The sequence below is a fragment of the Chiloscyllium plagiosum genome, unplaced genomic scaffold, assembly GCF_037043375.1.
Source record: "Chiloscyllium plagiosum isolate Xiang-an unplaced genomic scaffold, Cpla_swu_hap1 HiC_scaffold_47, whole genome shotgun sequence".
Classification (NCBI taxonomy): Eukaryota; Metazoa; Chordata; class Chondrichthyes; order Orectolobiformes; family Hemiscylliidae; genus Chiloscyllium; species Chiloscyllium plagiosum.
Genome location: NW_028270185.1, coordinates 855,099 through 877,421, shown reverse-complemented (window position 1 = coordinate 877,421; position 22,323 = coordinate 855,099).

Below are 22,323 nucleotides of genomic sequence, written 5' to 3'. Positions count from 1 at the left end.
ACCTGATGGGTTCTGTATGTTTAGGGTGAAATGCTATTTCAACATCACTCCCCTCACCTTCCCTTTCCATGTCTTCTCTCCCCAACCTTCTCCAGATCCTCTTTACCCCATCTCTTCCTCTTCTCCTCTCGCTCCCTCTCTTCACCTGTAACCCTTCTCTTGCTCTTCTCCTGTCCCTAGGACACGTTGCAATGGCCATGTCAGTGAAGAGGTTCCCCAGGCTCATCTTGTCTCAAAACAGTCAGAGCTCGACTAATAATTAACAGGCAACAAATTAGCTGCCATCATCCATTCAGTCTCCGTTATGGGGCAGTCTAGGACCAGGGTCCATAGTCTCAGGATAAAGGTGCGCCAATTTAAGATGAAGATGAAAGGAATTTCTTCTCTTAGACGGTTGTGAGGCTTTGGAACTCCTTGCCCCAAAGAGAGCTGTGGGGGCAGAGTCCTTGTGTATATTAAGGCTGAGATAGATTCATGATCAGTCAGGAAATCAAGGGTTAAAATGAAAGGGCAGGAGAGTGGGCGTGAGGAATATGGGATCAGCCATGATCCTATTGAATAGTGGGGCAGGCTCATAGGGGCAAATGACCTATTCCTGTTCCTATTTGTCTGGGCTTATTGGAATTTTGACCCTGGGAAACGAGGAAGTGACCAACCCTAGAATGGCTGAATCTGACTAAAAGTATGTGAAATTCATTAAACCATTCCGTGTCTCAGGATATGCAGGGATAATCCAAATAATGTACTATCTGTAAAACATAGGTCATGCTGACAATATTGCATGCTACTCTAAAGCTGTGTGCACTTCAGTTAGCTCATTATCCTGCCTCCGAGACATCGGATACTTTGATTATTTTCAATGTTGCCTTTGAAGCCCAAGTAAACTTCCAAATAAATGGGCCATTTGAAACTGAACAGATAAAAATTCTGAATTTCAAAAGATAATCTTTCTCTACACCCCTGTCAATGTGTATCTCAACGTGTCTGTCTTCATTTCTTTGAAGAAAATCTATTTTTGAAATGTGCAGCTCTTCTCTTGCTGCACTGAGTGTTTGAAGAAGGAGATATGGAAATTATTGATCTCTGGTCTATACAGAAGATCACATGACAGCCTTGTGAACTTGCTAGAGATTGATCAATAAGACAAGACCAGATGAAACAGAAGTCTTTGGAAGTCTCTTTCCAGTCAGCATCTGATCTCGGGTTTCCTCCTGCATCCTATTAATAAATAAAAAAAAATGTGATTGAGGAGGCAAGAAGACTTCATCTTTCATGCATCTGACATTATTCTTTTCAAGGACAAGCTGTTACCCACAGCGAGAACCAGGTCATTGTCCTCCACCAGCTCCTCAATAAATATCTCAGAATCTGCAGCCCATTCCTGGGTACGCTCACTCACTCACTCATGCATGCACTCAATCTCACATTCACTCACTCACTCACTCTCACCTTCATTCACTCTCGAACTCTCGCACTCACTCTCACACTCACTCAGTCACTCGCACTCTCTCACTCAGTCACTCACTTACTCACACTTGCACTCACTCACTAACTCTCGCCCTCACTTACATTCCCCCTCACTCATTCTCAAACTCTCGCACTCACGCTCACACTCATTCAGTCATTCACACTCTTTCACTCATCACACACTCACTCACTCTCTCTCACTCAGGCTTGTACTCAGTCATTGTGACACACACACACCCACCCACCCACCATGGGACCAGTTTCCCAAGATATTTTTCAGGAGTAAACAGCAGGAATCTTATCTTCTCTGTCTGGTAGTGCAGCTGGCTACAGGGAAAGCTACTCTCCCTTGTCCTTGTCGACTCCCCATTGCTCAATGTGGACAAAGTGGGCTATTTAACCACATAGGGAGGCACAGCTGAGCTCAGTTCTCTCATCATTCATGGTCTGGAAGACTGGAATAAAATATCTACACACAATAACTGGCAACAGACCTTGGCTGATACCCACAGTCTCTCTCTGTCCCTCTATCTTTCTCTCTTTCTGTCTTTATTTCTTTCTTTTCCTCTCTAACCCAGCGACCATTGGCCAGGAATTGGGAACAGGATCCCCAGTTGATTCTCCACATTTAAAGGCTCCACGTTACCAGTTACAGATATGCCCAGAGCAAACAGCACCTGCCAGCCAATAAGAAGAGAGCCTTTTTCTGCTGAATCTAGTCTTGGTTAGAGACAAAAAAACACCTGCAAATGCTGGAATTCAAAATAGACAGGCAGGAGACTGGAAGAACACAGCAAACAGGCAGCATCAGGAGGTGGAGAGGTTGACTTTATGGGTGTAACTTTTCTTTAGTCCTGAGGAAGGGTTACACCCGAAGCGTCGACTTCTCCACCTCCTGGTGGTGCCTGGCTCACTGTGTTCTTCCAGCCTCCTGTGAATCTAGTCTTAGTGCCAATTAATTAAACTGTAAAATATGCATAATGGTGTTCTAACAGAATAAATTACTTTACTACTTTAGGAAGGTGCCAACTCGCTAACTTAAAATCTGTTCTCACGTTCAGATTAAATTATGTCAGGAGTAACTTTGTAGGAACATGTAAATTGTTGGATGCCATTGATGCTGAGATTCACTCTGAGTGGGAGATGGTTTCTGAGGCTTTGTTAGAATTAGTCAAGGCCGTTTTCTCATCCTGAGGACTCCCCGTTGCCATGGTTTCTGGACCTAGATTCAGTCCCAAAGTAAGAAGCCTGAGGACTGATGACAATTGTTCCCTAGGAGCTCTGGCCTCACAGTCAGTCTGAGCCCCAGAACAGATCCTGTCTCATTACAGACGTTTCCTGTATCTTCACAGTTTGAGTTGTTTACAATTGAATTTCACTTTTACTTCTGATTAGAGCTCCACGCACAAATAACTTAGATTTAATATTTTTGACAAGTGAACACAACAAGAGAGTGGGAGACAGAATAGAATTCTTTACTCTTCAGTGCATCTGGGATTCAAGTGTTTGAAATCTCTGGTGTCAATCTATGATTTTGAGCACCACTCATTTAAGTGAAGTGCTTAAATGAGATATGAACTCTGAAATGAATGTGTTCTCGTTTACATACACGTGCTCAGCGGTAAATTAGCTTCACTGCATTGTTTTTGGCAGCAGCTCCTGTGAACAGCATTTTTCAGGGCGATTAGGAATCATTGCTTCAGTTTGCTTTTGTTACTCACTGAGTTTCAATAAAGCTGTCAGATTGCAATCTCCATTTTTAACACAAATGTGCTTTCACTGTAACCCAGTTAAGTGATACAAAGTGTGGATTCAATACTCGGAAAGAATTTCAGCACAACATCACTACTGACATCCAAGTTCTGTCAAACCCAGAGAGTATTAGAACATAGAATACAGAACAATATTGTGCTGATTTTGTATCTTACTCTAAGATCAGACTAACCGACATACCATTCATTGTGCTATCATCTACATAACAGTCACTTAAATGTCCCTAATGTATCTGGCTCTACTACCACCACTGGCAGTGCATTCCACGCACCCACCACTCTGCGTAAAGAACCTACCTCTGGCATCTCCCCAAACTCTTCCTCCAATCACCTTAAAATTATGCCCCCTCCTAATAGACATTTCCACCTTTGGAAAAAGTCTCTGGCTATCCACTCTATCAATACCTCTCAACGTCTTGTACATCTCTATCAAATCACTTCTCATCCTTCTTCATTCCTTACTTTTTTGGTCTCCTTACTTTCTGAGCCTACCATGCGGAATCTTCTCAAGCCCCTTGCTGAAATCTATATACACCACATCCACTGCTCTACCTTTATCACCGTGCTTTGCCACATCCTCAAAGAATTCAATAACACTTGTGAGGTATGACCTACTCCTCACAATGTCATGCTGACTATCTCTCATTAAACTATGGTTTTCCAAGTAATCATAAATCCTGTCTCTCAGAATTCTCTCCAATACTTGGCCCACTACTGACATAAGACTGACTAGTCCATAATTCCCAGGGTTATCCCTATTCTCTTTCTTGAACAAGGGAATAACATTTCCCATCCTCCAATCATCTGGCACTACTCCAGTGGACAGTGAGATCATTACCAAAGGCAGAGCAATCTTGTTCTTTGCTTCCCACATTAACCTTGGGTATATCCCTTCTGGCCCAGGGGACCTCGGGTATATCCCTTCTGGCCCAGGGGACCTCGGGTATATCCCTTCTGGCCCAGGGGACCTCGGGTATATCCCTTCTGGCCCAGGGGACCTCGGGTATATCGCTTCTGGCCCAGGGGACTTATCTATCTTTATGTTTTTCAAAATTTTCAGCACATCTTCCTTTCTAATATCAACCTGTTTGAGCATATCAGTCTGTTTCATGCTGTACTCAGAACTGTCAAGGTCCCTCTCAGTAGTGAGGACTGAAGCAAAGTGTTCACTAAGGACCTTCCCTATTTCCTCTGACTCTAGGCGCAAGTTCCCTCCACTATTCCTGATCAGCCCACCCCTCACTCTGACCATTTTCTTGTAATGAGGGGCTGATGGGCAAGACTTATAGAATCATAGAAATGCACTGCACAGAAACGGACCCTTTAATCTAACTTGACCATACCAACCAGACATCCTAAATTAATCCAGTCCCATTTGCTAGCACTTGGCCCATATCTCTCTAAACCCTTACTGTTCATGTAACCATCCTGATGCCTTTTAAATGTTGTAATTGTACCAGCCTCCACCACTTCCTCTGACAGCTCATTCCATACAGGTCCCTTTTATATCTTTCCCCTCTCACCCTAAACCCTCTAGTTCTGGGCTCCCGCACTCCAGGGAAAAGACTTTGTCTATTTACTCTATCCATGCCCCTCATGACTTTTATAAACCTCTATAAGGCCACCCCTCAGCCTCTGACGCTTCAGGGAAAACAGCCCCAGCCTGCTCGGCCTCTCCATATAGCTCAATCCCTTCCACCTCAGCAATGCCTTTTCTGCACCTGTTCAAGTTTAACAACAGCTTTCCTATAGCAGGGAGTGAAGAACTGAATGCAGTAATGTGAAGTTTTTTAGAAATGTGTCCTCTCAGCTGGGACCCTATTCAATCAGCCTCATTTTGTCCACCATTGGGTATGTGCTGTTTGATTTATCCATTGCCATAGGGTCAGTTTGCCGGGCACTCTTTAGGTAGAAGATTTTGGTTCCAGCCTCATTCCAGGCAGTAAGTTTGGAGACAAGCAGCTGGTTTAAATGTTTACGATAGAGTCCATGGATCAGTTTCTAGATTAGCGTGGTGCTGGAAAAGCACAGCAGTTCAGGCAGCATCCGAGGAGCAGGAAAATCGACGTTTCGGGCAAAAGCCCTTCATCAGGAATCTTTTGCCGGAAACGTCGATTTTCCTGCTCCTCGGATGCTGCCTGACCTGCTGTGATTTTCCAGCACCACTCTTATCCAAAATCTGGTTTCCAGCATCTGCAGTCCTTGTTTTTACCTCCATGGATCAGTTCCCTACCACGTAAGGACTAGCAGCCCTGACTGTTCAATCCTGGTTTAATCCCTGTTAATTCAGCAGAAATATACTTAACACGTTTGTATTAATTTTAAGTAGACTTGCTACTTTAGGGACGTGCCAAATCATTTTTGAAATATTTGTTTTTGAGATTTGAGTGTCTCTGGAAAATCTGGTATTAATGATCCATCCTTACCTGCTCTAACAAGCTGTTGGCAAGAGCCCCTCTTGAACCGTTGTCGTCTCTCTGATGCTAACATGGCTGCATGCTGATGGGTAACACCTTCCAGGACAATGGTCTGGAGAGTGTGAGAGAGACTACAACCAGGCAGGAGATGGCTTTGTCTCTCAGAACCCCAAACTGCAGGGTACGTAACATCATTAGGACAGTTTGGAATGAAATATGATGAAAGAGGTACGCTCGTTGACTGTACTTCCATCATGAAGAAGATTTTTCTGGAATCTTGTCTGTTTGAAGGTTCCAACATCTATGCCTGTAGGACTTGCCTAGTGCCTGATACTTTGGCATGATCTTAAAGCATATTGCTGCAAAAATGAAATTCTTCAAAGCCTTCAAAGGGGAAAAAACACTTGCCACAGCTGAAAATCCTCACTGTCTACTTTGCCACTGCCGCAGAATAAGTGACTGTACAATTCCACAACCTTCATATCCCCATCCTTGGTGTGCTCACCTTCCTAACCAGGTATGGCCACAAGATTGGGAAGTGCACCAACATCAGGATCCCTTTGGGATTTAGACCATCAGATGGCAGGCCAGCGAAACTGGAAGTGGATGGTAAGGGAATGGTTCTCCTGCTTCTCTTCAGCTTCTCTCTTGGGAGAAGCTGTAGTTACGCAGTCTCCATCGGACAGCCCTGCGACAAGTCTGCCACATGACAGCCAGCTGCAACTGTTATCTGTAAGACTGCAAATGGGACAGTTATCAATCAAAGAAGTAAAAGCAAACAGAGAGCAGCAAAATATCTCCTCCATTAAAACTAACCAAGACTCTGCCTCATTTCATTTTTAGTCAATATTTAATAGGGATGTGGCTGTGTTTATTGCCCATCTGTAGTTGACCTTGAGAGTTGGTGGTGAGCTGCTTTCTTGAGCCATTGCTGCCCATGCATTATAGGTTGACCCACAATGCTGTTAGGGATAGAATTTCTGGATTTTAACCCAGCAACACTGCAGCAACAGTGTTATATTTCCAAGTCAGGATGGCTTGGAAGGGAACCTGCGGGGGAGTTGTTCCTACTTTTCTGCTCCCTGTTTCCTTTGAGATGGAAGTGGTCGTGGATTTGAGAAACACTGCCTCAGGAGCCTTGATGAATTTCTACAGTGGATCTTGTTGATGGTGCAATGACATGGAAGCAGTAAAAAATAAGGAGGGAGGGTGTTCAGAACATTGACTGTGATGATCATCAAGAAATCCTGCAACTCTCTACTGACCAAACCCTCCTTTGAGGAGAATAAGTTAAAGAAAGACCCTAGAGCATTGTGCCTTGCAGAGAATGTACATTGTGAAAATTACAATTATTGAACTTGTGTTGAGGTACCTCAGAGTGGAACATAATGCATGGGGACAAGTTTATTTCCATTACTCTTACTTTAATTTGCAATTTGAAATGTTTTGCCCTTGGGCTGTATGCCTGACATGGAATGTATATTGTAAATAATAAGATTGGAGCAATCGTATAGAGGCACCTTACAACGGAACATGCAACGTGGAGCCAAGTTGAATTTCATTGCAAATTTAGTAATATTCAGGTCAAATGTTTTGTGATTTATTTTTACTAGTTCTATGAAGATATATTCTTAGGGATTAAAAGTTTCTTCAGGGGATGAAACTAAAAACAAAAGTATCCAAAACAGCTTGAAGGAAAAGGGATATATTTCTCCAACAGGATAATGATGTGACTTGTAGGTGATAGTCTCAGTGTTCATCATTGTTTCTATCGTTCTCAGTGTTGGAGATTCAGAATTGTGTGTTTGGAATAAAAGAGTCAAGTTTATAGTTATTAAACTATGGAATTCTGCAATTGTGACAGTCCCCTAGCCCAGAATAGTAAAACTTCAAATAAGAACATTACAAACTGAGCCAAGGTGACAAGGATTTTCTGCATGTTAATGAATTGATCATTTTGTGTATTTACATATAAAACATTAACAATGTAGGAGTTTGTGTTTAAAGTATTCAGAATGCTGATGATGTGATTAATGTTGTTTTGAAATATGGAAAGCTGTGCCAATTTTCAATATGCTGTCGGTTTCAGTTGCTTCACAATTAATATTTATGTTAAGATAAACAAATGAGGATTGGACTTGGGAATTTTGTTGCTCTGACTAACCCAGCATCCCAATGCCTATAGAAACTGCACGTCCCTGAGTATAGATCCAGGGGCATAAACGAATATCATTTAAATTCAGTTGGGGAAGAAAAGTCCAGAGGAAAGGGCTATTGTCAGACCAATGATGATAAAACTACAGGTTGTCATTAAAACTTAACTGCTTTAATAATGCCCTTTCATAGAATCCCTGCACTGTAAAAACAGGCCCTTTGGCCCATTGAATCCACTCCATCCCTGTTACCCTGCATTTCCTGTGGCTAACCCACCCCGCCTGCACATCCCTGGATATTATGATCAATTTAGCTTGGACAACCCACCCTAACCTGCATATCTTTGGATCGTGGGAGGAAACCAGAGCATCCAGAGGAAACCCACACAGTCACAGGGAGAATATGCCAATTCCACACAGACAGTCACCCGAGGGTAATCGAACCCATGTCCCTGGCATTGTGAGGCAGCAGTGCTTCCACTGTGCCACCCTCAAGGAAAGGTTATCTGATAACCTGACCCAGTGTAACCTAAATGTGATTGCAGACCCACAGTGATGTGACAGATTGTTTGGCCAATACAGATTTCAAGAATCTATCAGCTCACCTTTACCCTCTGGAGGGCAGTTATACAATAATGAACTAAGCCAATGACACCTATCTCCAGGAATGTGGAAATAATGCTGCTCATTTTGTAAGACTGGGATAATCAGAAGTTGTGGGATTTCTTATAGCAGGTTCCGTGAGGGCAATGAAGATGACTCCTCTGAGGTTCCTAGACTAATGCACTTTCCTGACCCCCCAGCCCCCAATTCTGTCAGTAACCTAGCTACGTGCTTCCAGATCATTGTTGTCCTCAAAACAGTCCCCACCCGATGGGATCAAACCTGTCAAACTGAGAGACCTCAGGGTTGTGCACTGGATGGCAAGGCCTCACCTCTATAAAAATGTTGCAGCTTTTATCTTCGATGTAGGTGCACCAATCACGTGACAAGGATTTCTGGAACAATAACGTGTGATATTTATTTTACGATATGATTGCATACAGAAACGTTCACTGGGATGCTAAATACACAAATCTGACCTACCATCCACTGCTGTTGTAAGAGATTACACGGTTTACCTTTTTGGATTGTGAACTGAAATTGAATTTGGGCTGTGATATTGCGAAAATATCAGCAGAGTTTTGTGACAAATCAATGTTGTATATTTTTTGACATGTGAAAAGCAAGTTGCTTTCTGAAGCAGTGAGAGGGAGAATTGGAGACTGAGTGGCACCCAGTGTCTTTTCAGTTGATGAAATTCTGCCCGACAACAGCCTACTGATTAGTCAAGCTGTAACTAAAAAGCTAGAAATGTAAGGGCAGCAGAGGAGAGAGGAGCATGCAGAACCTTCAGGCAGCATGTGTCCATCTCTCCACTCTCTCTCTCTATGTGGGAATAGCACAAACAGTTTTAAAAAATTCAAAGAAAAGATCTAGGTCCAACTGGTCAACCATCAAATCAAACCATTACCATCGCCTCCCGACAAATGAAAAGGATTTTGTTGGTGCTAAAAATCACTAAAGACTGTGTCAGACAATTTAACCATTCCTTGAAATCTGGACTTTCAATCTAGAGAATTTTATTGACCCTGTCTATATTACTTTTTTGGGGAGAAAGTGAGGGCTGCAGATGCTGGAGATCAGAGCTGAAAATGTGTTGCTGGAAGAGACAGGGCTGGAAGAGACAGGCCACCTACTTGCGGAACGTTTCAGAGAACACCTCTGGGACACCCGGACCAACCAACCCAACCACCCCGTAGCCCAACACTTTAACTCCCCCTCCCACTCCACCAAGGACATGCAGGTCCTTGGACTCCTCCATCGCCAGACCATGGCAACACGATGGTTGGAGGAAGAGCGCCTCATCTTCTGCCTGGGAACCCTCCAACCACAAGGGATGAACTCAGATTTCTCCAGTTTCCTCATTTCCCCTCCCCCACCTTGTCTCAGTCAAATCCCTCGAACTCAGCACCGCCTTCCTAACCTGCAATCATCTTCCTGACCTCTCCGCCCCCACCCCACTCCGGCCTATCACCCTCACCTTGACCTCCCTCCACCTATCGCATTTCCAAAGCCCCTCCCCCAAGTCCCTCCTCCCTACCTTTTATCTTAGCCTGCTTGGCACACTGTCCTCATTCCTGAAGAAGGGCTTATGCCTGAAACGTCGATTTTCCTGTTCCTTGGATGCTGCCTGACCTGCTGCGCTTTTCCAGCAACACATTTTCAGCAATATTACTTTTTTGACTAACAGTGAAAATGTTAAATCATTTGGGTTTTTCCTACCTTAGATTATGATTGAGTGTGTGTATTTGGGACTTTTGAAGTGATATAATTTAAGTTACATATTAGTAGATTAGAAATATTTTCTTTTCCCTGCTTTTGTTTAAGTTAAGTGTAAAATAAGTAAAGTTGTTTGCTGTCACTGTTGAAACCTGGTGTGTGTTGCTTTTTTTCTGATTTAGGCAATCAATCAGGCAAATTGTTTATTCTGGTAGTCTCATTTCAATTTTATATATTTGGCAACCCGCTTGTGGGACATGATTATGAGTGTACACTTCCACCACACTCATGATACTTTGACTTTAATGACATTGGACCTTGATGAGGTGATTGACACAATTTAAGATACACTCCCTTTAAATGTATGCAAACATCACATCACAACAGAAAACATGACTGGTACCCCAGTCAGGAAACCCACCTCTGTCACGGTTCAAACCCACGTTATCGAAATGGCTGGTGAACTTCAGGCCTGAACAAATTGTCAGCTGTGGCTGTGATTAACTTTGCAAACAAGGAGAACTGGAGCTGAATCAGTGCTTTTGCTTAAGATGGAAGCAGCTACAGAAGTATCTGCAATTCGGTTAAATTTACTCCATTGCTGCAACCAAACAGTTCCTCAATTCTTTCACAGCCATGTGCTTTCCACCCATATCTTGCCTTTCCTCCTGCAGCCTATTACCAAGGTAACCTCAAAAACATGTGTAAATGCCCGAAGACTAGAAACCAAACTCGAAAATAAAGTCCTAAACCTGTGAAATGATTTATATATGAACATTAAAGGTTATTTGCGACTGAAAGTAGATTTCAAGGTTGATTAAAACTGCAGCCATTATCATCCCATGTTACATCCTGTAAGAAATGAGACTGTAAAAGTTAAACCAAGGCCTTCAGTCTGCAGAATGGGTCCCTGGTTCATCTCTGAAAGTGTCAGGGGTCTCTGGTAAGTGAGGAAGGTTCACTTAATTATTGTGAACCAGAATAATGCTACATTTGTGAAGCCTGCAGACCTTATTAATGTGGTAGGTAGTGAAATAAATGCTACAAAGTCCTCTGCAGTCTTTCTATTATCACATAAGGAATGATTCTGACATTTTCTCGATGCCCCACTTTAAAGGATTTGTAAAAAAGCACCATCAATAAAATAGGTTTTGTGACTGTAACAAGCATAGAGAGCATCAGAATTCATGTAATTTATAGTGTCATAGAGATGTACAGCATGGAAACAGACCCTTCGGTCCAACCCATCCATGCCAACCAGATATCCCAGCCCACTCGAGTCCCACCTGCCAGCACCCAGCCCATATCCCTCCAAACCCTTCCTATTCATATACCCATCCAAATGCCTCTTAAATGTTGCAATTGTACCAGCCTCCACCACTTCCTCTGGCAGCTCATTCCATACCCGTATGACCCTCTGTGTGAAAAAGTTGCCCCTTAGGTCTCTTTTATATCTTTCCCCTCTCACCCTAAAACTATGCCGTCTAGTTCTGGACTCCCCAACCCCAGGGAAAAGACTTTACCTATTTATCCTATCCATGCCCCTCATGATTTTGTAAACCTCTATAAGGTCACCCCTCAGCCTCCATGTTCCAGCCTGTTCAGCCTCTCCTATAGTTCAGACCCTCCAACCCTGGCAACATCCTTGTAAATCTTTTCTGAACCCTTTCAAGTTTCACAACATCTTTCCGATAGGAAGGAGACCAGAATTGCACGCAATATTCCAACAGTGACCTAATCAATGTCCTGTACAGCTGCAACATCACCTCCCAACTCCTGTACTCCAATAATCTGACCAATAAAGGAAAGCATACCAAACACCTTCTTCACTATCCTACCTATCTGCGACTCCATTTTCAAGGAGCTATGAACCTGCATTCCAAGGTCTCTTTGTTCAGCAACACTCCCTAGGACCTTACCATTAAGTGTATAAGTCCTGCTAAGATTTGCTTTCTCAAAATGCAGCACCTCGCATTTATCCGAATTAAACTCCATCTGCCACTTCTTAGCCCTTTTGCCCAACTGGTCACGATCCTGTTGTAATCTGAGGTAATCCTCTTCTCTGAAAAGTGTGGTGCTGGAAAAGCACAGCAGGCCAGGCAGCATCTGAGGAGCAGGAGAATCGATGTTTCGGGCATAAGCCCTTCTTCTGCTCCTCGGATGCTGCCTGGCCTGCTGTGTTTTTCCAGCACCACACTTTTCAACTCTGGTCTCCAGCATTTGCAGTCCTCACTTTCTCCTAATCCTCTTCACTGTCCACTACCCCTCCAATGTTGGTGTCATCTGCAAACCTACTAACTGTACCTCTTATGCTCGCATCCAAATCGTTTATGTAAATGACAAAAAGTGAAGGACCCAGCACCGATCCTTATGGCACTCCACTGGTCACAGGTCTCCAGTCTGAAAAACAACCCTCCACCACCACCCTCTGTCTTCTACCTTTAAGTTTTACGAACAATGTGAGCATTGTGCATTCTTTGTATCGCGTACAGAACTGTTACAAAAGCAGGCCATTCAGTGTATCATGTCAGTCAACTTTCTGAATGATCATTTGCCCACTGGTCTTCTCCCTGTAATGCTGAACATTGTTGCTTTTACAAATAACCATCTAATCTTTTTCTTTGAACATTTTGATTGAACCTGCTGCTACTACATTCTCAGCCTAAGCATCCCAGAGTCTAACCACTCACTGCACGAACAGGATTCTTCTCATTTCACTGTTGCTTCCTTTGCAAATTACTTTAAATCTGTGCCCTCTCATCCTTGATCCTTTCAGGATTAGGAACAGTCTTAATTCACCCACCATGCCCAGATCTCTCATACAGTTGAACATCTCTTTCCAATGAGTATCGGGTCAGATTCTCCAAGATATCACCATCAGTTGTAGGGATCACTCGTGTGAATCTTCTCTCCATTCTTTCCAACACTGTCACTTTCTTCTCAAAGTGTGGCTCCCAGAACTGGATGCTGTGATCCAGCTGCGCTGGAGATGGTCATAAAATGGACTCCAGGAGATAGGGATTAAATGCCCATTACTGCAACTTGTAGAATTTAAAACTGATTCAATTAATAAATCTGAAATTGGAAGTCTGTCTCACTAATCATGACCATGAAACTATCATTGATTGTTGCAAAAACCCATCTGGTTTACTAATGACCGTCAGGGAAGGAAATCTTCCATCCTTACTTGGTCTGGCCTACATGTGACTCCAAACCCACAGTAATAGAGTTCATTTTTAACTGCCCCGCTGAAATATCTGAGCAAAATGTTCAGTTCAAGGGCAATTAAGATGGACAAAAAATGCTGACCCTGCAAGTGATGCCCATATCCTATGAAAGAATAAAGAGGTGAAAGGAGCAGATGTTGTACTAATCTATTCTATCAGATCAACATGATCTCCTAGGTCTCATAATCTATTTGTTTGCAATGCCTGCTCTTGATGATGGAGTTCTTTAGAACATTGCAACATCTGACTGGACAAAGAGATAGACACAAATGCAACAGGTCGATTCACTTTATTTCAATCTCTGGACAACTGTCACATTAAGTAGTAGCTCAATATCTCGCAACAACAAATTGCATTTGCATAGAATTGTTACTGGACAAAACCTTTCCAAGGAATGTCACAGCAATATTAATCAAGGGAGTTCCAAAGTTTTGACCCAATTATGCTGAAGGAATGGCGATATATTTCCAAATCAGGAAGGTGAGCGGCATTAAGGGTGTTCCCATGAATCTGTTCCCCTTGACCTTCTAGATGGAAGTGGTCAAAAGTTTGGAAGATGATGTCTGATGGACTTTGGTGAATTTCTGCAGTGAGTTTTGTAGATGGTACACACTGCTGCTACTAAGTGTCAATGGTGGATGGAGTGTATGTTTGTGGATGTGGTGGCAATCAAGCAGGGGCTGCTTCTTTACTGTTGTTGGAGCTGTACCCATCCAAGCACATGGGGAGTATTTCATAACATGTGCCTAGAAGATGGTGGACAGGCTTAGGGGAATCAGGAGGTGAGTTACTGACTGAAGGATTCCTTGTCTCTGACCTGCTTTTCTCACCAATGTATGGCTGATCCCGTTCAGATTTTGGTCAATGGTAACTCCCATATTGTTAATCATGGGGGTTTTAGTCCATTGTATGTCAAAGACTAATTGCTGGATTTAGAAATTCTGGAAAAACTCAGCAGCAGAGTTTACAAGTCAGGACCATTGACCCTTCTTCAGTTCTGAAGAGGAAGCTGAAACATTAACTCTGTTTTTCTCTCCACTGTTGCTGAGTTTCTCCAGCAATTTCTGTTTTTGTTTCAGGTTTTCAGCATACTCAGTTCTTAGTTTATTTTTTGTTTAATTCGGTCCTCATTGGCAATTCTCGGTACCTTATGTTTGTTTGTTATGAGGTTTGCTTGCCTGCAATCAATCAGCTTAAGATGATGATAAATAGGTGGTGAGTAATGTGGCCATAGGAATACATTTCAAAAGTGCCTTAAATGATGAACAGGGAATAAAAAGAGTAGAGGTTCAAGGAGAGAAGCTGCTAACTTTGGAGCAATTAAAGTGAGGCATGTTGAAGAAGCTAGCATTAGAGAATGCAGAGACCTCAGGAGGCTGTGATACAGGATGAGTCTGAAATAGAGGGAAAGGTGAGGATGAGAGATTGAAAACAAGGAGGTAGAATTTTACAATGACAGTGTTGCACGGCTGGAATGAATGTGGGTCAGCCAATTCACTAGTGACAGGGGTCCAGGGTAAGACAGAGATTTGGATGAATTCCAGTTTACAGAGAATAGAACATGGGAGCTGATACCACGGAGACTCCAGTAAGTGATCACTATCAGAAGACTGGCCATGAAAAGGACAGGCTGGTTAGTGAATGCTTCTTCCTATAATTGAAATTGGTGGGAAAATCTCCAAAGCCAATCAGAAATTCTGGGTCAATGTTTTGTCTTGTAGAAAAGGCATAGCTAGAGACCATTTGTCACTACACAGAGACAGACAGATAAACCAAATCAGCCTTTCTACCTCTGTATTTTCAACACAGTCAGCACAATCCATCAAAGACTTCCATTAGTTACTCCAATGGTTCCAAACCAGACTTCTGAATAATCATTTATAGACTGTGTGAAAAATTAATTCCAAATACCAGTTTGTATCTTAAACAAAAGACTTAACAATTAGTTAAATACACAATAACTTTAGCAGATAAAAAAACAACAACAAAGTAATCTGATGAATTTCTGTGCTTCAAACCTGAAACATTCATCTACGGTCCCCATTCATACAAAAGCCGGACAGACACAGTTATGGGATAAGTAAAAAAAAGTAACAAAACTGACCTGATTAATTAAATGGTTTTCACAATGCACCATTTCAGAGGCCGGGATGTGGACTCTTCTGTTGCTTTTCTGGAAATGTCTATCAGGTTCACCTTCTCAGTTCACTCAGGTACAAAGAGTAATATTTCTAACTCAGCTTTCTACTCCCTGAGCTTTCCAAAGCTGGTATAGGAGATTAAGCTCCGAGCTTTCAAATCTTCATACGGTGTTGTCAGCAGCTAAACTCATTCCTTCCAGAAAATACAGCTAATACAAAAACTAATTTCAACTCTGGTTCCATCCTGAGATGGTGACCATCTTTTCCAATGCCTCAATTACCATTCAACATCTGTCATCTGCTTGAACATGGGGTTTGTTCCAGACTTGTCGGAACCAATTTCCAGGTGCTGACCTTGTTAATAATAAACTTCTGCTGTCTGTTTAGCCAGGGGTTGCAGTGTCTGTAGAAACAATTTTAATCAATACTCAGCCTGCAATTAACCTCCAGACCTGCCACCCCCCACCAAGCCAACAGAAGCTTATTTGGTCTGTTGTTTTCCTGTTACCTCAAATTGTTTCCAAAGTCCACAAGTCACCTTCAACTCACTACATCCAGATCAAAGCTAAAAAACCAAAATGGATAAAGGAATAAAATAATGAAAAGTCAGCGAGAGTTCTAACACATTGATATAGGATATTGATCAAGAAATCCAATCGAGAATTCAGGAGAAAAGTCTTTCTCCAAAAAAGAGGAGAATGTGAAACCACATGACATTGGGTAACGTGAATAGCATTGATACATTCAAGGAAAGCTAGACAAAAAGGTGAGGGAGAAGGGAACAGAGCCTTACAAAGATAGATTGAGGTGTGAAGACCTAAGTGGATATAAACACTTGCGGAAACTGATTTCCAAATGGTCTGATTCTGTGCAGTTTATCCTCGTCATTCTCTTATGTCAGTTTGTGGGATCCTGGTGTCCCTAGTGGCTTATCATTCCTGTTGATGAAATATGTTTTTTCTATGTTTACAAGGAAAGGTGATATGCTGGGACAATCGTAAATCTGCTTTCCTGCTCAGTGCCATTGTTCACCTTGATTACTTTTCAAAGATTCCCTTCCTAAAAGTAAACCTTCCCCACAGTGACATGTTTATCTCCCAGTGGAGGAGATGGACCTCCGTCATTGGTTTCCATCTATCAGGCCTGTATAACACACCTAATCAGGAAGATGAAGAAGAACTCACCATGGTAGATCACATCAGTCATTCTGCTAAATTATTGATTATACCTCACCATCAAGAGTGTAATTGGACCCAGAAAAGTGTAGGCCTAATTTGATCAGCCTTTTCTCTTAATGCAATACCTTTATTTCAGGAATCAGCTGATCAAACCTTCCCTAACTGCGTCGACAGCAAGTTCATGTGTGGAATGGTGGTTATGTTGCTGGGTAAGAGGTAGGCAGGCATCTGGTTGGGATGACAGATGGTTGAGGGGACATTGGGATAGGTCAGGTTAGGAGGGTGTCACTCTGGTCACTAGGTTGAGATATTGGGATTGGTGTAATCAGGAAGGGTCCAATCGGAGTGGGGAGGCTTTCAGAGTTGTAGAGGAGGATCAGAAGTGTTGGCATTGAACCAGGTTTTCAGTTTTATGGTTACCGAGGAGTTCAAGCCTTTTTTTTATTTACATTAAATCTTCTCTGAGTCACTACTTGGGGAAGTGAGTTGAAATCTTTGGAAGTCTGTGATTCTAATTCAGAGCTGGAGACTTTTTTGGGGAATTCCAGACAACAGGTAATTGTCCACGACATGTGTAAAGTTCCCAGAAAATTCCTGAATATTCAGGGGTACCAGGATTTCTGTTGCATCCTGATGCATATCTCCAGTCGACACTGCTACAGTACTGCTCTTCCCATTGACAACCAATCTTCACTCGTTCCGTGGAGGTATGTGTGAGGAGCATAGGAAAAGCACTTGATGAAAATGATGTTAACCCTTCAGGTTTCTGATTCAGAAATTCTGGCAATCCATAATGGGACCAAAATTCAGCACTAAATCCAGATGCTCAAACTAGCGTGCATTTGTGCAGTGTCTGTTTTCATTCCTTTGGTAAAAAATAAACACACTATCACTTAGTGTTTTATAATACAGGATCCAGCTCTTGGAACACATTGGGAGACTTCAGCTGGTTCCTTTGAAAGGATTTCTTCTAGAATTTCTTCCTATTGTGTTTGAAAGTGAAAGTAGCTGTGATGAACCAAGAAAAGGAAGTGAATAAATGATGAAGGAGATCAGGAAGGATTATTGACTGACAGATTGTAGCACAATGATGTTATACTTTTGTGTCATTTCAGCCCTGAGGAACATTCAGAACATGCCTGCCCAGAGTGAGCCAGATCTAGGGACCATTCTATAATCCATTTGCAGAAAGTTTTAAGTAGATCCATAGATTGAACAGAATCTAATACAAGCGATTAAATCAATCACAGCTGACTAAATGTTCACGATGTAGGCACAGACTGTTGAGGCACACCGAAGAATATTGTGAAAGGAGAAGACTGAAGCTAGTCATTTGGATGAGTAAATCATCAGGGACCTAAAGAGAGTCTGAATTAGTGAACAGATAAATCTACCACATCAAACACAATCAACAATCTCAAACATTTTCCTCCAGCAGAGATCAATAGGCTATTTTATAAATTGATGACTGAGTTAAATAGATTTTTGATCTACAAGGAGGACAACAATTAGGGGAGACAGACAGGAAAGTGGATGAGGTCACAATCAGATCAGTCGTCACCTTATTCCATGGACAACCAAGCTCAAGGGGCTGAATTGTCTATTCCTTTCCCTAGATCCTTTTTTGATTAGCAATCAGAAAGGGGAATTCAGTCTTCAGTGACTTCTTCCCTTTTTCATTGCTGAAGTCCGGTTACAGTATTCCAACTCTGTAACTGAAGCTGAGTCAGTGGTTCCTCAACTCAACCTGCATCAAATCAAAAAAGAAAAATACTGCCGAGGGAAATCTGACACAAACACAGAAAATGTGCAATTCTGAGGAAAAATCATTATGGATTCAAAGTGTTAACTCTGTTTCTCTCTCCCCAGATGCTGCCAGCTTTCTCTGCGTTTGCTTCTATCAGATCCATATTAACCAGGGGTTCTATCATCAGATGTGTGCATTCTCTCATAACTGCTAATTCAACTTTGCTTCACACATTTGGTTTGTTTTGGTCAAATACACATAAAGCTGTTAAACACATTGGATCATGAAATCTCGACCAGAGCCGTATTAATGTACATTGATAGGATCTAACAATGGCTTGGTTTGTACAAACACTGGTCTGATACTAAAACCCATGATACTGAGGAAGGATCACTCCACCCAAAATGATAACTCTGATTTCTCTCCACAGATGTTTTTCCAACAATTTCTACTTTGGTCATAAAACCCAGGGATGACTGTGATGATCCTAACTATATCATAAAAACATACAACATAGGAACATATGAAGACCATTTGGCTCCTTGAGTTTGTTTTAGCCTTGTGCTTGTGTTTGAATTCCTCCTTCCCATCTACTCCTGAAAGCCCTTTGACTGCCGTTGCCCAACACAAATCTATTCACCTCCATCTTAAATATACTCAATGTCCCCAATTCCTCCATCTTTTCAACCAAAGAGCTTCAAAGGATCATTGGCTTTTTTAGGGTTAGATGATTCAGGATTCATACTCTCCATCTCTCCAGGGTAGGGCGTGTGTGTGTGTGTGCATTAGAGGGGATCTGTTCAGTGTGGTATCAGTCTGGTCGTCAGAATCAGCAAACTGTTTTCAACTGAGCCATGATGCAAGGCATGGTCACAAGAGTGATACCACCCCTAAAACAGTCCCACAGCATCATATTAATTTTTAATGTGATTTCTGGAAAAAAAATCCAAATAAAACCATTCTCAGAAGAACACTGGGAGCAAATAATAAATTAGAAAGTGAAATTCTGACCCTGAGCGACCCTGAAGGGCTGAACAAGTCTCGACAGGTAATGTGTCTTTGTTTGAAACTGATTATTCTATTGTTGAAGCATTCAGCTTTCTTTTCCTGCCTTTTTTTTATAACCTATCCATCAATAGTTCTTGAAGTCTTGCAGTGCTGGTTTTCTGATAAATAACATGCAAATTCTATTACACTCTGGGCTCCTCCGATCTCTCCCTGAAGTACTGTGGGCTTTCATATTGCTCATTTCACAAAGTCACAGCAACATCATTTGTTTACCCTGACGCAGGCATCGAGTGAATTTTGCAATTTGCAAACACCAAGTGGATCATTAAGATGAGCTTTGAAAGAATCAAAATCTTCAGTTCTCCATGGCCTCTACCACTGTGGTTATAAATGATTAATATCAACTTCAACTCACAAAGAAAAACAAATATTCACTCACTGGCTCTTTAATATAATTAGGAGCTGGCTGATGTGTGGTTTTGGAACCCACTGAACTATACTCAGCACCTGGGTAACAGGTATTAGACAACCTTCAAATTCCAAATTCATTTACACATTGTAAACAAACCTGTTTTTGATCGTTTATCATCCACAAGTACATTTTGTCACTCACCGTTGATTAAGGTAAGAAATGGTGGTGCCGGAAGATGAATGCTTGAGTCAATAGGATTTCAAAATACTGAGATCGCATTTATAATCCACATGAGAAGAAATAGTCATTTATGAGCACCTAAGATGACGTTCCTGAGTAATGAAGGTCTCTCAACATTGTGATGATAAATTGGGCTAATTTACTTGGAAAATGCCACTTTATTTCCTCTTCCCATCCCACTGTCCCTCCTGAAGGTATGAGACTCCATTTACAAATTGCCATCAAAATCTGGTTCAAAAAGCACTCCTAATGTGGGAGCTATTGGTGTGTCAGTGGAGGTTTGTGATTTACAATCAACTAATAATGGGGGGAGGGGAGGGGAGGGGAAGGGAGGGGTGGGAGGAAAAATGAATTCACATGATGTTATGTTCCTTTTTACTACTGTCCGAGTGCTGTGTGGTATTAATTGGTCATCCCATTACTGTTTGTATCTTTGTGGGGGTAGATATTCTTAATCAAACAGTTCAGATATGTATTACACCTCTCGAGCAGAGGGGTTTGGAACCCAGTCCTTTATAGCCCAGAGGTAGGAATACTCTCACCTTTGTATTTAGTGAATATCCTTCAACTATTCAGCCATTCCAGGCACCGACCACCCTCTAAGTACTTTACACAGAGGGTGGTAGGTACCTGATACATGATTCCAGCAGAGGTAGTACAGGCAGGCACGGTGGATTCATTCAAGATGCATCTCAACAGATGCATGAGTAGGTGGGGAACAGAAGGATACAGATGCTTAGGAATTGGACAATAGATTTAGACAGTGGATTTGGATCAGGGCTGGAAAGGCACAGCAGGTCAGGCAGCATCTGAGGAGCAGGAAAATCGACCTGACCTGTTGTGCTTTTCCAGCACCAGTCTGATCTAAACTCTGGTTTCCAGCATCTGCAGTCCTCAGTTTTGCCTAGTGGATTTGGATCAGCTCAGGCTTGGAGGGCCAAAAGGCCTGTTCCTGGGCTGTAAATTTTCTTTGTTCTTTTCGTTCTGGCCATGCTGTCCTTTCGGGAAATTCTGTCTCTTCCACATTCTCTGAAAACACTGTCTCCTGCCCTAGTCCCATGCAATCCCCTTCTTCCTTCAGCACCATGTCCATTGCAACGGTTCCTCTCTCCATTGAGTCCTTGGAGACGGTGTCGATTTCTCAACATTTCCAGGTAGGGCTGGAGAAGTAATAGTCAAATCCTTACAGCCATCACTCCCATCATTAACACAAAATGACAACAATGTGCATTTTCCTAGCACCTTTTATGTAGTAAAATGTTCCAAGGTTCTTGTCCCTGGGCAAGGTGTACCAGACAGAGTCCTGAAATGAAAGTTAGCAACCCCAGAGTGATGTATGTGTCCCAGCGTGAGGAAATATACAGGGGTATAGAATGAACATATTTCCCTAATATTCTTTTTTGCTTCATCTTGTCTTTATAATTATTTTCCTGATTTTCACATGGATTTTCTCTGGGGCCTTTATAAGTGAAGGTTTTATGACTGACATTCTAATTAGCAGCGATATTGGCCTTACTAGATTTTCTACACTTTTTACAGGAAACAGCAGAAAAGTCTTCAGACAGACAAAAAAAATGATTGAACCAAATATCAGAAATGCTCCAGCCTGAATCCAATGATCTCAATCACCCCCATAACGTCCTCTCTGCATTATCCCAAGAAGCTGTTGCCATCAATTTAAAATAAAATTCTCACATTAAAAAAAAAACAGTCTACAGACGTAGTGATGCAAACGGGCAATTTATATATTTATTTTGAAGTTTGGATTTTGAAACAGTAGTATGTGTGTTCAGTCTGTGCTTATGGAAGTATTTAATGATTAACTTGTTAGCAGCCATGTGATTTAATTTAAAGCACATTAAGAGAGAAACAAAGGAGTAAAAGGGTTTTGTTTTCATTGCGTGAGTTATTTTATGAATGAACAGAATAAACAGGAATGCATTCGGGTTTCAGGTTAAATGCTCTGGATTGGAATTATACCTCTGTCTTTGGACAAACACCCACATCTTGAAGAAAGTCTTTATGGGCTGGGAGATTTAGCGAAGTTTTGATTGAAGCTGTGAGTGAAAAACAGTCACTGCTAAAGAAGAGATACAACTTAGATCAATTAAGAAATAAGCTACTTAAGTGTGAGAAGTTTAGTGTTAAAGTTCTGGACCAGAGGTGCTTTTTTAACACCCTGAAAGATTATTTGAAGCTGAGAGAGTATATGGAGATTCAAGGTAGAGGCCACCAGATA